Below are 12,988 nucleotides of genomic sequence, written 5' to 3' on the forward strand. Positions count from 1 at the left end.
GGGGGAGCAGGACCCAGTCACTGTGGGGTCCCCCAGCCACATACCACCAAATGCCACCCCAATGTGTCTCAAAACTGATGACACTGTCTAGTAAATAAATAAAGATAGCAAATACAAATGTAAAAACCACACTCTGCTCATTTTATAGGAGGAAACAGGCTGAGAGAGGAGTCACTCGGTGGTCAGGCTCGGGAAGGTGGACCTTGGGCGGGGGCAGGGTGCCCTCCTTGTGTGGCACCCACCTGGTGTCCTGGGGGGATGGAGACCTAGCCTCCCACGCCCACCGTGGAGCCGCCTCCCTCTGGGCAGTGAGAGGAAGCGCTCACTGACCTCTCAGTGACTTCCCCCCAAATGTGGGTGCTGACTCCCGGAGGCGGGGGTGGGGGGCGGGGGGGAGGTGGTGGCCCGGGCTGCCGGCTGGGTGGTGAAGCAGACAGACAGACACCAGAGCAGATGGGGACCCACGCGTGGCACGTGGAAGTCGAGAAGCTGTCAGGCTGCCTTGGTGGCAGGAGAAGACCCCGTCTGAGGCGGCTTACTGTCCTGGGTGTGGGTGTCGGCCAGGGGCTTCTCACAGAGCTTGGCCCCCCCCCCACCAGCCAAACCCACCTCCTGACCCCTCTGTCCTCAAGCCTGTTTAAAGGACCCTACAGGCAGAGCTGGGCTAATGGGTGTGTGATTGACTCTGATGCAAAGCCGGATCACGTCTCCCAGGTGTCAGTCTGGCTGCGTGGCCGGTCTCAGAGGAAAGAGTCCCCGAGGGTGGGGCAGGGAAGGCGCACAGTAGGACGCTGTTCATATTTCCGCTCTACGGACATGCAGAGGCCGTGGTGCGCTGTAGTGAAATATAAGGAGGTGATACATTTTGAGTATTACCTCTTTTTAATATACTTTCCCTGCAAGTTTGCGTAACGGCCGTGCTTACCAACTCGTCTGTGAAAGTCCTGGAAACGTGACCCCCAAACTCCTCCCCACGGCTTCCTGGGGCGCTCACCCTCCTGGGCACTGACCACGCCCCATGCCAGCTTCCTGGAACCACCGACGGACAGGTCCCCAAAATGACCTTCTCTGCTGCCACCCTGTGTCTGATACAGCCGGCCCTGCCCCCTTCCCAGCCCAGGCACCGCCAGGTCTGGGTGGAGGGAGGAGGGAGCAGGGAGGAGGGAGGAGGGTGGAGGGGACAGGGAGCCAGGAGAGCCCAGTGGTCCCACCTCTGGTGCAGGAAGCTTGCCCCCTAGCATTTCAAGCCAAAGTTTGGCATCTTAGGAAGAGAATGTGCTAGAACATGAACTTGAACGCTTGACAAGTCATAGAGGGCAAATGGGAAGTCGTGCAGTGGTGCAGGGTGCACCCTGGGGAGCCAGGCCTGGGTTCGGTCCTGCTCCTGTGAGCCCCGCCCCGTGACCTCAGGCAGCTTTCTCCGGCTCTCAGCCTTGGATGTTCCATCTGTAAAATGGCCACAACGAACACCTCGTAGGGTGTTTGTGAGGCCTGAGTCAATGAAGAAACACACTCGCACTATGTCTGGCACGTGCGGAAAGATCAGTTAGTGGAAGTCTGTCTGACATGTCCGTTCTCTCCTGCCGCCATGGCAGCGTCAACGCGCACCTTGTTTTGCCAGCGAACGGCAAAGATGATCATTGCCTGCCACCTGGTGGTGAAGGTCTGGAATTACACCCGGAGGGCGCGCAGGTGGGTAATTTTGCACCCGTGGCCTTGGTGCCAGGGGCCTCGGCCGGCCATGTGCCCCGCTCCCCCTATTTCAGCCCTCTGAACCCTGCAAGTGGCCGCCTCCTCAGGAGAGAGGAGGGCTTGGCTAGAGAGGTGCCTTCTCTCCCACCCGGTCCTGGACGGATCAGAGCTCGCTCCTGCACCTGCCGCAGGATCCTCATGGGGCTGATGAACAAAGCTGGTCATTGCAGCAGCTGGGCTGGGACAGCAGGTGGGTAAAGGGCCTGCTGTGAGGGTCCTGCACGCGCCTCTGTGTGTGGCGGGGGCAGGCCCAGCCCTCAGGACCCGCCGGCTGTTTCTCTCTCTGTGGTCCCGCTGTATCCCTGCGGGTCCCCAACACCGTGTCTCTGTCCTGGGCACCAGTCCTCCTGAGAGCCCGGCCTGCTCTGGGTGCGGGAAAGGGGGGGGGGTAGGTGCTGGGCGTGGGGAAGGGGGGATGGGCGGTGCTTCGGGCACCTGCTGGAGACATCTGTGCTGTGTGGAGACATCGGTGGGGCCCTGCTGAGTGCTGGCCCTTCCGCCGGAGCCTTCCGTGGGGGGCGTGCGGTGGTCCCCGCAGCATCTCCGGGGCCACCAGACCTGTGATGAGGCCTGCGCTGTCCTTGCCGCACTCCTGTGTGCATGTGTGTGAGGGCCGCTATTTCCCGGCCCCGCCCCGTGCTTCCCACGGCAGGTGTTTCCTGCACAACTCACTGTCAGGCTCCATTAAGTGGGCTCCATTCCACGGAGGCGGCGGCCAAAGAGGTCAAGTGCATGGGGCCGGGGGTCAGGCTCTGACTGCGGGGCCAGCAGTCCGTGCTGCGGAGGCCGGGTCTCCCTCCTGCGCTGTGACCTCCCAAGGCTGCACGAGGGCCCCTCCCACTTCTGTCCTGCCCGCTGACCGCAGGGCGGTCGGGTCATGGCCGCGCGGGGACGCTGTCAGGTGGAAGGAGACGGAGAGCAGAGACAAGGAGAGCCGAACCTGCCTGTCTTTGGCCTGACCCTTCTGTTCGCTGGTGGGTGGCAGGAGGAGTGGCTTCTCGGGGCCATTTGCTGTGTGGTCAGTTTTGTCACGTGGTGAAGCTCTCTAGAGACCCCTGCCCCACGCTCTAGCAGGGGAGGGGCTGGGCTGTTCTCGAAGCCGCCATCCCTCTGGGGCTGGAGGCTGAGCGCGCTCCCTCTCCCCGCACGCCATGTTGTCCCCAGGGTGTCCTCGGGGGCTGTCTACAGCCTCTGGTGCGTGGTAAACAGCCTCGGGGACAAGGTCACACAGCCCCCCCTCGGCCTGCTGTGCAGATGCGGTGTTTTTACAAATCGAAGGGCTGTGCCGACCCCACATCAACCGAGTCCATCAGCCCCATTTTCCCAACCCCGTTGGCTCACTTTGTGTCCGTGTCACGTTTTGCCGACTTGTCCCAATGTTTCAAACTTGTTCCTGTCTTCTCCATGACGGTGATCCGCGGCCTGCGATCTTCGACGTTACTGCTGATCCTTCTGGGCCTCCGCGAGCAGCGGCCTAGACACACGCCGCGGCCGCCCCGTCGGCTGCCCCCACCAGCGGCTCTAGAAATGGGCCCGCGCGGCCTGGGTGGCCGCACGTCTGTTCACAACGCGGTTTGCCGAATGTTTGAGGCCCACTGTTTAGACCTGCTGCTCAGAAAACAGATTTCTTCCGGAGCGTTCCTGGCCGTTGACAACGCCCCCGGGCGCCCCAGAGCTCTGGCAGAGACGGGCGAGGAGAGCACAGTGTTCCTCCCGCCAGGCCGGCGTCCATCCTGCAGCCGCGGGTCAAGGCGGGGTTTTGACTTTCGAGTCTTATCATTAAGAAACGCACGTCAGGGGCGGTTAAGTGTCCTACTCTTGATTTGGGCTCAGGTCATGATCTCGCAGTCCGTGGGTTGGAGCCCCACTTTGGGCTCTGTGCTGACAGCTCAGAGCCCGGAGCTGCTTCAGATTCTGTGCCTCCCTCTCTCTCTGCCCCTCCCCTGCTTGCACTTTGTCTCTCTCCAAAATAAATAAGGCCAAGACAAAAATGTCGGAAGGCTACAGCTGCCGCGGATAGTGACTCCTCCATGGACGGGGGCAAAGTGCGCTGCAAACCTTCTGGAAAGGGGTCACCGCTCTAGAAGCCATGGAAAACATTCGTGGTTGGGGCTCCTGGGGGGCTCGGTTGGTTGAGCATCTGATTTCGGCTCGGGTCATGGTCTCGCGGTTCGGGAGTTCGAGCCCCACATCAGACTCACTGTTGTCAGCGCAGAGCCCGCTTTGGAACCTCTGAGCCCCTATCTCTCTGCTCCTCCCCCACTCTCTCTCTTTCTCCAAAAGTAAACATTAAAAAAAAGGAACATTCGTGGGTCGTGGGAAGAGCTCAAAATGCGACCGGGGGTCTGGAGGAGGTGCTTCCAGCTCCCGGACCCCAGGAAGTCCCCGCGGATGTGGCGGGACCGCACAGGAGGCCCGGGACGGACCGCGGGGTTCCGATCCCAGGAGCAGCGCGTGACTCCGAGGCGGAACCTGCTGCGGGCGGAGACGGAGACGGAGACGCCGCGACGCTAATGGACGCCGACCGACGCCGCACAAACTCGGCTGGGCGCGCCCGGGCCTGAGGGACGGACTCCCGCGGTGCTGTGGGGGCAGGATGCTCGAGGATGGCACCGCGGGCGATGGAGATGTAGTTCCCGACAGGAGACGTTCCCGACAGAGCGCCTGCGGAGGACTTCACGGTGTCCCGTTTCCGGAGGTCGCCCCGCCCCAGCCTCCGCCCACCTGCCCGCCTGCAGCCTGAGCCGTCGGGGCGGGCCCCCCACCGGCAAGGTGACGACTGGCTGGGCTCAGAGGACGATTAGCGTTTTTAGCAACGAGGTAGTTTTTTAAAATTAAGGCCCGTGCATCGCTTCTTTAGCCGTGATCCCCTTACACACTCACCAGACTACAATAGTGTGAACATGACTTTTACACGCGCCAGAAACCCAAATAGTCCATGTGACTCTCGTTCTATCAAGATTCACTTTACCGCGGTGGTCTGGAACCGACGGCAGTGTCCCCGAGGTAGCCTGTGAGGGCCGGATCTCTCCCGTCCTGCCAGGTCTGGCTCCTCCTCGGGGATGGCCTCCCTGATCTGATCCTCTGACCTTAAGGAGGGTCTGGGTCCCGGTCTGTCCCTCCGTCCTGGAGGACGCTCCCCCACAGTGCTCCCAGCACCCAGTGCAGGGTCTGGCTTCCAGGGGTTGTCAGTGGGGGTGTCCTTGTTCCCCCTGGACGTACAAGTTCCGCAGGCACCCCTTCCCCTAGTCTGTCCTCCCCACCCCCCCCCCACCAGGTCTGCTGCGGTCGTGTCTCCCGTATAGGTCCCAGGTCACCTCCAGGCTGAAGGCGGCCAGGGCTCTCCATTCCTGACCTCCAGACCCTGCCCGAGGAGAGGTCCCCGCTGAGCTGCAGGGTCCCAGGGAGGTCAGAGCGGCCACTTCAGTGTGGCTGAAGGGGACACCAAATCCTGAGACAAGGGTGGGCAGAAAGAGCTTCGAGAATCCCAGCGGAAGCTGACAGTCCAGGGCTATCCGGGAGCACAGGGAGGACGGGCAGGGCCAGGGGCCCAGGGTCAGGACAGGGAGCCCCACGAGGCGGTTGGCGCCCTCCCTCAACATGGCGCCCCTGTGTCTGGGCTGGCCTGAGTAAGTGGCGGACATGTCCCTCTTCCGCCCAGTGGGTGGTGACCACGATGCTGGGAGATGCCTCACTTGGTGACAGTGACCAGTCCCTGGGGGCACCTCGGACTCTTCAGAAATCTGTCCCCTGGCCCCAGCTCAAGATCCCAACCCCCCCACTCACTGGGTCCTCACTGCCTGGGCCGGGGGCACACATGGCCTTAGCTTCCCCTCAGGGGGAGCTGGGGCCATCTTCCTGGGGTCACCCTCCCCCCACAAGAGACCCTCTGGATGTACGGGCCCAAACCCCAGTGCTTGGGAACTGACATGGGCCCCAAATCCCACTGGCCTTCTATTCCCCAGGGACGGGTGACCCCCTGGAAGCCTCCCCAGAGACGCCCTTGGTGGCACCTGCTGGTTTGTCTCCTCCCCACTCAGCTCTGCATGTGCAGCCTGAATGTGTGGCCACTCTCCAGGACAGATGCCCGTAAAGGGCTAAAAATGGGCACCTGGTGGCTTGGTCGGTTAAGAAACTGACTTTGGCTCGGGTCATGATCTATGTGAGTTCAAGCCCCATGTCGTGCTCTGTGCTGACAGATCAGAGCCTGGAGCCTGGAGCCTGCTTTGGATTCTGGATCTCTCTCTCTCTCTGCCCTTCCTCTGCTTGTGCTCTCTCTCTCTCTCTCTCTCTCTCAAATAAATAAGATTCAAAAAATATTTTTAAAAAGAGGGGGTTGAAAATGTAAAACAAGGACTGACCATGTCAGGGGAGAAATTGCAAACTCCAGCGCTGTGTTTGTGCCTGTGTGTGTGTGTGTGGGGGGGGGGGTGTCCTTGTGGGGCTGAGTTCTCCTGCGCGAGCTGCAGCCGCCCTGGGGCCCTCAGAGGGCCCCACATTCTCCGTGCTGCCGGGGAAGGTGTGAGCTCCCCAGCGCCCCAGGGGTCCGTGCTGCGCTTCCCACAGAGACCAGGGAGCAGGGGGCAGGGCTCTGGGCTGCAGATTGCAGGCTGAGCACCCGGTGCCCCTATCCTGGGGCAGCGGGAGCCACTGATGGTTTCAGAGCAGGGAAGAGGGGGTTGGGGGATGCTTGCTCCGCAGCCCGCAGCATGACAGCCTGGAGTGGGAGGAGGGCCCGGGTCAGGGACCCAACGGGAGGCAGGACTCCTGGGGCCTGAATTGGCCGAAGGGAGAAGGGTGCAGGAGGGCGGGGCCAGGCACAGGCCTTGACCCCAGGGGGCCCCCACACCCACGTCCCTGCTCCGGGGGGGGGGGGGCAGGCGGGGATGGGTCTCTGGCTGTCTCAGCCGACACTGTTGGGGCCCCCACAGCTCAGAGCGCAGTAGGTCAGGGAAGGGTGATCCTGAGATCACCCCCAGACCAGCCCTGCACCCCCCGCCCGCCACACACACTGGGCCAGTGGTGGAGCCCTGGGCTGATGAACAGGGTCCCCGCGGAGGCCCGTGGAGCCGAGTGGGGGAAGGGGGGTTCCGCAGCCTCTTTGGGCAGAGCCTCAGACCCTCAGGCAGAGGCCCCAGGAGTCAGGTCAAATGCACACTCTGACTTGCCTTCCCCCTGGGGAAGCGTCCGGAAGGCCCTGTCAGCAGGCCGGTGCCTGGGAACTGGAGGGGTTCCTGGGGGGCTGGAGATGGGCCAGGCCTCGCGGTGGGTCCGTCAGGGCTCCCTGATGGCCCAGGTCGGGCTGCCCCCCCATCCTCTCTCACCTCCACCCCCTCCACTCACCTCCCCTGCAGGTGCTGGGGTAAGTCCTGCCCTCCTGCGGTTCGTGTTTCCGTGTGGGTTTGTGATTTCTGCTGTGACAAAAACCAACTCACACGGACTTCATCCGCGGGTTCTGCGGGCTCCGCACCGACTGCAGGTGCGGCCTGATCCGCCCCGCGTGCCCGGGCCCTGGTTCCTTTCTCGCCCGATGGCCCTCTCCATCACAGACGCCACCAGATGTCTGCTCTTTCCCAGGCACTACGGGGTCCCCCCTCTGGAGGAGCTGACACTTCCCAGGCCACAGGGGACACTAGTTAGCAAGAGAGCAAGAGGCATGACATTTCCAGCCCGGAACCAACCCTGCAGGCTGATGCGGGTGCAGGTGCTGGGTTTGAAGGGGGCACGAGGGCTGAGGGGGAGGCTGTTCCCCGGGGAGAAGGGCTGGAGATGTGTCGGGGTAGAGGTGGGTGGGGTGACACCAGGTGGGGCTCCCGGGACCCCCGTCCCCCTGGTCACGGCTCCCAGATCTTCCCCGTGATTGCCTTCACCGCCTCATGTGGGGCTCCGTCCGTCCAGCTTTATTGGTCCATGGCTCAACAGCAGGGTGGGAGGGGCTCTCCTTTTAAAAATTAAAAAAAAGGGGGCACCTGGGGGGCTCAGTCGGTTGAGTGTCTGACTTCAGCTCAGGTCATGATCTCCCAATTTGTGGGTTCAAGCCCCATGTCATGCTCTGTGCTGACAGCTCAGAGCATGGAGCCTGCTTTGGATTCTGTGTGTGCCTCCCTCTGCCCCTCCCCTCCTCACACTCTGTTTCTGTCTCTTTCTCTCTCTCAAAAATAAATAAATGTAAAAAACTGAAAAAAATATATGGTCAGTGCACTTAACACGAGATCTATGTACCCTTGCCACAATTTACTTTTCAAAATTTAAATTTATTTTTAAAAATATTTTCTGTGTGTTTATTTTTGAGAGAGAGAGAGTGCACACTGAGGAGGGGCAGAGAGAGAGAGAGAGAGAGAGAGGGAGAGAGAGAGAGGGAGACAGGGGATCTGAAGCAGGCTCCATGCTGTCAGCACAGAGCCTGATGTGGGGCTCGAACTCACGAACTGTGAGATCATGACCTGAGCCATCGTCAGACTCTTAACTGACTGAGCCCCCAGGCGCCCCTATTTATTGTTTATTTGAGAGAGAGAGAGAGAGAGAGAGAGAGAGAATCTTAAGCACGTTCCATGGTCAGCGCTCAATGTGGAGTCCAACACGACCCTGGGATCATGACCTGAGCTGAAATTAAAAGTCAGACGGTCAACTGACTGAGCCCCCAGGCGCCCCTTGCAACAGAATTTTAAAAGCACAGGACGATGGATACCGTCAGTTGCGGAATGGCAGATCTCTAGGACTTCCCCACCTTGTAGAACTAAAATGTGGCCTGTGAGCAGCCCCTCCCCGCTGTCTCCCTCCCCCACCCGGGCCCTGGCTGACCGCCCTTCTAACCCTGTTCCTGTGACTTCGACTACTTTAACTCTTTATCTAAGTGGAATCATGGAGTGTTTGTACTGTGTCTGGTTTATTTCCCTGGCGTCACGTCTCCCAGGCTCACCATGTCATCACAAATGAAAAGGTCTTTTTTTAAAGCTAAATAATATTCCAAAATAGGTATGTAACACATTTTTTATGTCTTTTATTTATTTTTGAGAGACAGAGAGAGACGACGTGAGCAGGGGAGGGTCAGAGAGAGAGGGAGACACAGAATCCGAAGCAGGCTCCATGCTCTGAGCTGTCAGCACAGAGCCCGATGCGGGGCTCGAACCCACAAACCGTGAGATCGTGACCTCAGCTGAAGCCGGATGCTCAACCGACTGAGCCCCCCGGGCGCCCCATCATTTTCCATCCTTAACAGTGCGCAAGGGTTCCGATTCCTCCACGTCCTCGCCAATACTTTTCTTCTTCCTCCTCCTCCTCCTCCCTCTAGTTCATAATAACCATCCTAAAAGGTGCGAAGTGATATTATAGTTTTGGTTTGTGTTTCCCTGATGGTTAGTGACATGGAACAGCGCATCACGTACCCCTTGGCCATTTGTATATTTTCTTTGGAAAAATATCTATTCAAATCCTTTGCCTACTTTTTTAATCAGGTTGTTTGACTTTTTGCTTTTGGCTTGTAGGAGTTCTCCATCTATTTTGAACATTAGCTCCTGGTCAGAGACCTAGTTCGCAACTACCTCCTTCCATGCCCTGGGCTACCCTTCCCCCCCCCCCCCCCCCCCCCCCCCCCCCCCCCCGTGGCAGCTCCCTTGTGGGGTCAGAAGCCTTCAGTTCGATGTAGTCCTACTTGTTGAGTTTCGCTTTTGGTGTCTGTGCTTTCGGTGTCATATCAAGAAACCACTGCCAAGATCAATGTCATTAAGTTTCCGCCATATTTTCTTCGAGGAGGTTTACAGTGTCAGGTCTTAAATTTAAATCTTTAGTCCATTTTGAGTCGATTTTTGTGTGTGGTGCCAGAGAAGGGTCCAATTTCACTCTTTTGCACGCGGCTGTTTTCCTGGCTCCATCTGCCGAAGAGGCTGGCCTCCCCCGTTGGGTGGTGGTGACACTCTCACCGAAGATCAGTTGACCGGCGCAGACGTGGGCTTCCTTCTGGCCTCTCTGTCCGGATCCATTGGTCTCTGTGCCTGCTTTTATGCCAGGACCGCACTGTTTTGATCACTGTTTAGTGGTTGTATCTTTTGAAATCAGTAAATGTGATGCCTTCACCTTTGTTCTCTCTGAAGATCACTTTAGCCACTCAGTTCTTTGTGATTTCACATGAATTTTAGGATTTTTTTTAATTTCAGGAAAAATGACCTTTGGGATTTTGATAAAGACTGCCTCGGATCTGCTCTGGGTAGTAGGAATTCTTCCAATCCATGGACATTATTTCTGCTTCCTTTAATTTCCCTATAGTTTTCAGGGTCTAAGTCTCTCAACTCCTTGACCAAGTTTTTTCCTAAATACTTCATTCTTTTCGGTGTTATTTTAAATGGGATTATTTCCTTAATTTACTTCTTGGATGGTTTATTGTTAGTCTATAGAAACACATCTGATTTTGGGGTGTACATTTTTTTATTCTTCAACCTTACTGAAATTGTAGATTAGTTCTCCCAACGAGTGTGTGTGTGTGTGTGTGTGTGTGGGTGTGTGTGTGGGTGTGTGATTAGTGTTTTCTGCACATAGCATCATGTCAACTGCAAACAGATAATCTGACTTTTTCCTTTCTGCTTTGGATGCTTTTATGTCTTTTTCTTGCCTGACTGCTCTGGCGAGGGCATCCAGGACCGTGTTGAATAGGGGTGGCGAGATCTTAGAACCTCTCGTTTGTTTTTTCCCCCTCTTTTCTTTCTTTGTGCTTTATTCAGTTTTTAAAAAAATGTTTATTTATTTTGACAGAGAGAGCTCAAGTAGGGGAAGGGCAGAAAGAAAGCAAGAGAGAGACTCCCAAGCAGGCGCCGGGCTGTCAGCTCAGATCCAGGTGCGGGGCTCGGTCTCCTGGCCGTGAGATCCTGACCTGAGCTGAACTCAAGAGTCAGATGCTCACCTGACTGAGCCGCCCTGTCTCCTCTTCTGTGCTTTCTTCTGGATGTTCTCTTGCAGATCATAAAGTTTGCTAGTGAACCCACCAAATGAGTTTGTAATTTCAGTGATTTTATTATTTAGCTAATGAGATATTTATTTGTTTATTTGGATCATAGCCAGGGTTCCCTGGTGCTATGACTTGCACCGTATCCTCCCCCCCAAGTGCTATGTTGAAGTCCTACCTCCTGGCAGCTCCGAATGAGACCCTATTTTGAAATACGGTCTTTATAGACATAATCAAGTTAAAGTGAGGTCATTATGGTGAGCTCTAAGCAGTATGACTGGTGCCCTTATAAAAGGGGAATTCGGACCCAGAGACTGCCAGCAGCAGGGGCGACAAGGTGAGGGGGCCCGGGAGGTCCTCCGCGTAGGGAGGGGGCAGAGGTTGGAGGATGGCTGTCACAAGCCGGGAACGTCTGGCGCCACCACAACTGGAAGAAGCAAAGAGATTCCCCGCGGGAGCCTCTGAGGATGGCACAGCCCGGCAGACCCCGGGCTCCAGACGTGTGGACAAGACACTTCTGTCGCCCTCAGTCACCCAGTCCGTGGTGTGTTGCTCTGGCAGCCACGGGGCACTCACGCCCAGGAAGGAAGCAGTGAGGCCGAGGCTCCGAGCTACCATTGTGTTAGAGACAGAGGCCGGGCAGTCAGGGGTGACCTGGACGGTGGGCTGGGCTGGGAGCTTGGTCGGCCGTCATCCTGCCTCACGGCGGCGCCTTGCAAGAGGCTGAGCGTCAGCTCGTTCCGTCCAGTCCAGGAGGAGTAGGGAGTCGTTTACTTACAAGCCAGTGCCCAGATCCCACTTGCCGATGGTTCATGCCATGAAGTATTAGCTCCCCTGCTTTTGCACAAACGTGCGAGTCCTGGAACTTTTCACACTTCAGTGGAAATCGGGAGACCTTGGGTTAGCACCGAGTGGCACCCAGGGTGGGCTTGATGGCAGTGCTGCTCAGGTGCACCTGCATGGGGGGGGGGGGACACCTGGGACCGGTTACCATGGCGACAGCGGACGCAGAACAAACGGCCAAGTGCTCTGGAACAGGTGCGGCGGAGAGAGCCCGCAGGACCTTAAGAGGCACATGATACGATTCTATTTCTTTCTTTTTACTTCTCGGATCTCTGCCAAAACTCTCAGCCTTGGCTTGTATCTACTTAAACAATGAGCACATACTTATTTTGAGATGTGTCTGATAGTCGACCAGGATGTCAATATCTGGATGCCCATGGGCTTGTTGCCATTTTCTCTTGTACCTCCACACCTTCTGTCCTGTCTCCCCGTGGGTTCATGGGCCGGAACGTGTATTTGCCACATGAGAGCAACACAGGGTCTTCCTCCCTGTGATTGAAGCTTGCTTCCGCCAGGCACCAGGGGGCGCCAGAGCTCTGTGGTTGCATTCATCCAGGTTCAGGGCGGAAAGATGATTCAAGGGTGAATTTTACTCCCCACCCCCAAGGCTGGAATGCTTCTGCCCACTCCCCACCTCCCACCAAGCGGGTGATCTCCATCCAGAACAAAGCGGGGGGGTCGTCCTCATCTCTTTTCCGTAGGCTGACAGCTGATTTTCAGCATAAATAAAGGAACTCGGGGCATCAGAATGGTATCTTGAAAGGGCTACAAGACAGATAGCTGTTGAACTAGGATTTTGTATGCAAAGAAAATACTCTTCAAGACTGAAGGTAAAATAAAGACATTTTCAGACAGAGAAACAGAGAGCTTGGCCTAAGGAGAACAACACGAAAGAAAATACTAAGAGGTGTTCTTCGGGCAAAAAGATGGGCTCAGGAAGAAGAGAGAGGCAGGCAGGCATAAAGATCAGCCCAACAGTGAAGGTACGGGTGAATGTCAGTGGATGGTGACAGTGTGTAACAGCAATTGTGTTGGGTTAAGTGTGTGACAGGATGTAAGTGTGCGGAGGCAGTGGTCTGTGATTTGTGAGTTGGTGGGTAGAGTTAAAGTGTTCTGAGATTTTTGCATTCTTCATAAAGGTATCATTTGACGTTAGACATTGATGAGTTCAGGAAGCGTGTTAGAATCCCTAGAGTAACTGCTAAAGGAATAATAAAAGCGTGCATAACTTCTAAGCTCGTAGAGTGAAACGTGGAATAATAAAAAAATTCATTCATAAGCAGGTAGTCAAAGAGAGAAAAAGGAATACAGATCGAATGCGAGAGCATAAACTTATTAAAAAACCCAAACGTGCCAGTGACCAGTAGCATATTTGAACCTAAGTATATTGATACTTATATGAGTGGCTAGAGACTTCTGCTGGCCACCAGCCTGGAACAGGGATCAGGTACGTCCTAC

This window comes from Suricata suricatta, chromosome 9, assembly GCF_006229205.1.
Source record: "Suricata suricatta isolate VVHF042 chromosome 9, meerkat_22Aug2017_6uvM2_HiC, whole genome shotgun sequence".
Lineage (NCBI taxonomy): Eukaryota > Metazoa > Chordata > Mammalia > Carnivora > Herpestidae > Suricata > Suricata suricatta.